Consider the following 5,287-nt stretch of genomic DNA (forward strand, 5'->3'; position numbering starts at 1 on the left):
TGGCAACGGCCCTAGTGAATGCGCATACTGTAGCTGCCTTAACGGGCGTCCCCGCAGCTTTTAACAAGCAGCTCAACAGCATGCGCAACCTAGTGGTGGACGGAGAATAGTCCATTTGGAGGTAAAAAGGAAGTTTTTGAGTATTGTCCATTTCGAGGTAAAAAGGAAGTTTCCGCCTATTTCCTGGCGTTTCTTAACACTTTGTACTCCCGCCTTTTAAGGGATTCCTTTACCCTTTTTTCTGGCGCTTAATTTCCCCGTCTTTCCTCGACGGAACCGCGGTTTCTATTCTTTCCCCAGCTGGATTTCCGTGCACTCGCACGCTTACCTTTTGTTCCTTACCTATTCTTGCGTGGAGAAAGTGGTCCAGATCCGAGTCACGGCACCACTTGCCGCTCCCTTGCCCGCAAAGGAACGACACTGTTCACAGCTCATCGGTCTTCAGCAGACTTTTAATGGGAAAATAACAGGGACAGTGAAAGAATGAAAGGAGGAGAGTGGACAGGAAAGCCCCCTCCTTCCTCAGCACACAGCTTATATACAAAATCTGGCCAACTGCAAGCGGGCTCAAGTCCATGCACGGAACACTCCAATCCGCTGTCTGTTCACGCAGTGTGCACGCGTTCTTGGGCCAATCAGATGAGGTGTCACGCAGCAGGCAGGCTCACCGCACGGTCCTCGGCGCCATCTTGTTGTTTACAACATTCTCAATTCCTCTGGAAAGTCCCGACCGTGGGAAAGCATTGCCCTAACCGAAACTAGCAACATCTGCCTTGTGATAAAGACACAGCAACAGCTATCAGACCGGCCTTGACACGGGGGCTCCATGGCTGCGCATCCCATGGAACCCCACAGGTTTGCTCAACTGTTTCTCAGTCCTCCCCTTCCTCTCTGCTCCCATGACTGCATATTTTGCTGCTACTCTGATGGGGAAATTGCAAAATGCCTGTTTTCTCTTTTGTGGTTTGAAGAGTTGTCTAGAGCTGGACTTGGGATCAAATCCAAGGTTTTCTTTTTCTGTAGAGTGTTTTAGCCATTATATCTACATGCTTGACTGTGAGCATCACTTTTCCAGGCCTTCCTGAGAGGGTGCAGTTTATTTTCACAAGTGCTACTCAGATATTATCTTTCATCATAGAGCACAGCCACTGTTGGCATTCAACTCATTTTTTTTCTGTAGACAATAAAATTCATTTGATCTGCCTTTTATATTTGATTTTTCCACTTAATATGTTTCAAATGATACATTTTCAGCATTTTGTTTGCTTTCCTCCTGTTACAAATTTTACACTAGGACTGGAGGACCAATCCGTGGCAGTTACTCATAAAGCCTCTATTAGACTTCAATAACTGACTAATGTTTTCTGAATTTTTTTTTTGCCAAGTTGCAGTTTTTTCTCATCCTAAGCCATAAGCCTTCCCATAGGTATCACCACAGTGACACCTAGAAGTTTAACAACAATTTGCTTGAAAATGGGGTGTTTTCAGAATTGGTGACTAATGATGGCACCATTCAAACACAAAAGTGCTTGGGCTCTGTTTCTGTTTCTCTGAACATTTCAGTTACTCCAGTGTATATAAACCCTGACAGCTCATGTGAATGTAAATTCTGCCATTTAGGGTTAGAAGTAAGTGTATGGCTAGATATAGGATGAGTGTTAGGGTTATTATTAGGACTAGGATTGGTGTTAAGGTTTAGAATGATTGCTATTATTAAGGCTATTGTTAGGGTTGGGCTTAGGGTAAGATTTAGAGCTAGGTTTATGTTTAGTGTCGGTGTTAGTATTAGGCTTATGGCAAGAGTCGGGGCTAGTTTTAGGATTAGGGTTCTGTTAAGTTTAGGCTTAGGTCTAGGTTAGATTAAAAGCCATGGTTAGGGTTATGGTTAGGGCTAGGCTTAGGGTTAGGGCTACACATAGAGTTATGTTTAGCTTTAGGGTTAGAATAAGGATTAGGTCAAGGACTAGTGTTATATTTAGGATTAGATTTGTGATTAGTTATAGATAGGGTTAAGACTATTGTTAGGCCTAGGGATAGAGCTAGGATTAGGGATAAGTTTAGGTGTAGGGCTAGGGATAGAGTTAGAACTGTGGTTTTATATACATTTTATATATATATAATATATATATTATATATGGTTATAAATATATGTGGTTATATATAATATACAGTTATAGTTGATCATCATCACTAGGATGAAGCTTAGTCTTTGGTTAGCATGATGGTTAGTTTAAGGCTAGTGTTAGATATAGCATTAAAATTAGCTTCAGGACTATGTTCAGATTCACACTGAATGCTAGTTTGTTTTAGGGTTAGGCCTAAGCAGAAAGATAGGATTAGTGTTGGGGTGAGATTTAAAATTAGTGTAAGATTAGGGTTAGATTTAGTTCTATGGTAAATTTTAGAGTTAGAGCCAGAGTTAGGACTATGGTTAGAGCTAGTGTGATAGCTAAAGTTAGGACTATGGATAGGTTTTAGGCCAGGGTTAGGGTTAGGGTTAAGGCAGGGTTAGGTTTAAGTTTTGGTATTATTGTTAGGGTTAGAGTTGGGGCTCATATTAGGATTAAGGTTAATGCTTGAGTTATTAAGGCTAAAGTTAGGGATAGGATTAGAGTTTAGATTGGGTTAAAGCACCATGTTGGGATACAAATAGGATTTTGGCTAAGTATAGAGTTAAGGTAAGGTTATGGTTAAGATGAGGGCCAAATTTAGGGTTAATGCTTTGTCTAGGGATAGACCTAGTATTAGGCTTCAGAATTGGTTTAGATCTAGGATTAGGTTTAGGGTTAGGGCTAGGACTAAGGCTAGGGCTAGGGCCAGGGTAAGGATTAGGGCTTGGACTAATGTTATAATTTTTTTTATAAAATGAAAAGCAATAAAGACATAGTAATATGAATAGCAATCATATTTTTTAAAATTCCTCCTAATAAATCTCGTGTTGATTCTAAAACTGAGGTGAAAGACTGGAATTTAGGTGGATCTACAGAACATGGACACAGAAACAGACCATATCATCCCAAACTGGATACTGCCTAAAAATAGGTGTTCAATTCCAAGTTTTAAAGGACATTTTAAAACTAGCAAATGGCAGAGACATCTAGGTTAACATATCCCAACTATAATTAAACTAAGGAGAGAATTACTTGGCTACTTCCCAAGAATCTTTAGTAAACTGATTTTAGTTGATCTTTCTTAATATTTGCTCCTCATTATGGTAGTTCAGTTATTTCCTTATGAACTATAAAACATTTGTTGAACCAGATAAACTAGAAAAGATAAGGGCAGTTCAAAAGGTTTGCAGAAAATGGAGTTAAAAGTTGTTTATTTTGTGAATTTTTTAATCTATGCAGTTTTCTTAAAATAAACATTTCCATGATCTTTTTGAAGCATCCTCATACATCTCTTTTTTTTTTTTTTGACAGGCAGAGTGGACAGTGACAGAGAGACAGAGAGAAAGGTCTTCCTTTTTGCCATTGGTTCACCCTCCAATGGCCGCTGAGGCCAGTGTGCTGTGGCCAGTGCACCGTGCTGATCTGATGGCAGGAGCCAGGTGCTTATCCTGGTCTCCCATGGGGTGCAGGGCCCAAGTACTTGAGCCATCCTCCACTGCACTCCCAGGCCACAGCAGAGAGCTGGCCTGGAAGAGGGGCAACCGGGACAGAATCTGGTGCCCCAACTGGGACTAGAACCTGGTGTGCCAGCTCTGCAAGGTGGAGGATTAGCCTAGTGAGCCATGGCGCCGGCCATCCTCATCCATCTTAAGATACTCTTCCAGAATGATATATGACTCCACTGACTCATGTTACACATCCACATGAGTGGAGATGCAATCTGTAGGTTGTATCATCTTGATGTTTCTGTATGCCTTATACCACACAAAGAAGATCCCTGTACATCTCTGACAGGATAATATTAATCTAATTCTCCAAGTGGGCACCCAGAATATCACAAAGGTCAGAAGGAAAGCCTCATTCTGTGTTACTGTGTTCACAGAGGATGGCATTTACCCCTTGGGAAGTAGCATCCAGGCCATCATGATGGGACATTCCACCTGTGAGGTACAGGTCTGCTTCCACACCCTGCAGGATGCTGCTCCCAGAACCAGTACACAGGGCCACAGCTTTGACTCATGATGCTAAGGTCCTTCCTACCCCAAGAGCTAAGTAAATATGAGTTAGTTTGAGGTGTCTTTTGATTCGCTCAATCATGGTTGCCAGGGCAACAGAATCATCCAGGGTGCATGATCGACCCATTCCAGTATGTAGAGCAAAGGCTTCTGCAGTGACAGAATTTCAGTTCTCTGGTAAAGTTATCTGTTTTGAGAGAGCTGAGCCACCACCTGCATCAAAGTCTTCTCAGTACAATTCAGGCTGATCCTTATTTTTCTCTTCATCAATCCTAGCAGAAAAAGAAGTGACAGGAACACCTTCAACTTCTCTCACTACAGACACAGCTTTGTCCATATCTTGGGTATGCTCAATGTTGAATTGTACTCAGTGGTTCCCTCAAAAGATAGCCATGAGTTTTGGAATGATATATATGCCTGGATGTGCAGGCTCCAAGCCCTTTGGAAAACCAGTTTTTCAATCCCTGGGCTGCAGCATCATAGGCTGTGTGAAGAGAGTAGATGCCAACTCTGTTATCCAAAGCCCAGAACACCAGGCACCCCTTTCAGGACATCCAGGTAATACATTTTATGTGTAGGAAGATAGGTGGAAGGTAGGAAAAGATGAGATCTGCCTTCTTATGCAGAGCCTCCTCCATCACCTGCTCAGTCAAGTCATTGGTCAGGAAGAGTGTATTTATAGTTTGTGGTGGGCTTGGTTCCACCAGCAATCCAACATTGTCCCAACTCTCAGCAGAAGACAGGGATGCAAAGTCATTCAAGGAGGAAATGAGAGTCTTCAGACCCATGAAGGAACAGGAAGAATTGCAGTTCAGAGATTACATAAACCAGACTGTCATGGGGACCAGGTGTAAGCAACATGACAACATACAGCCATTGGGCAAAACTCAATTTGAGTCCAGGTACATCTCCATAGCCTTTAATCTGTCTTTTTACATTGGCTTTTGTTTTCTAAACATAATTTTTAAAGTTGTTGTATATTTGGATTGCAGAACAGTTTGTAAGATGAATTTTTTAACGTGCATTGCTAAAAATGTTCTGAGTGAAGCTAATTATCAACTTTATTAAGGAGGATTGCTTTCTGTCCACCTAGTGTAAAAATAAAATCAAGTAATAAAAAAATGAGTTTACAAATTTAAAGGCAAAGAAACAGAAAGATCT

General features: G+C 41.4%; 1 pseudogene; it reads right to left on the minus strand.

Annotated features, from left to right (window-relative positions):
- Window positions 1-3,866: 3,866 nt before the first annotated feature.
- On the minus strand, window positions 3,867-4,964 carry LOC138845457 (NIF3-like protein 1 pseudogene; annotated as a pseudogene).
- Window positions 4,965-5,287: the final 323 nt, after the last annotated feature.

This window comes from Oryctolagus cuniculus, chromosome 15 (assembly GCF_051225735.1).
Source record: "Oryctolagus cuniculus isolate XC-2025 breed Fujian yellow rabbit chromosome 15, ASM5122573v1, whole genome shotgun sequence".
Classification (NCBI taxonomy): domain Eukaryota; kingdom Metazoa; phylum Chordata; class Mammalia; order Lagomorpha; family Leporidae; genus Oryctolagus; species Oryctolagus cuniculus.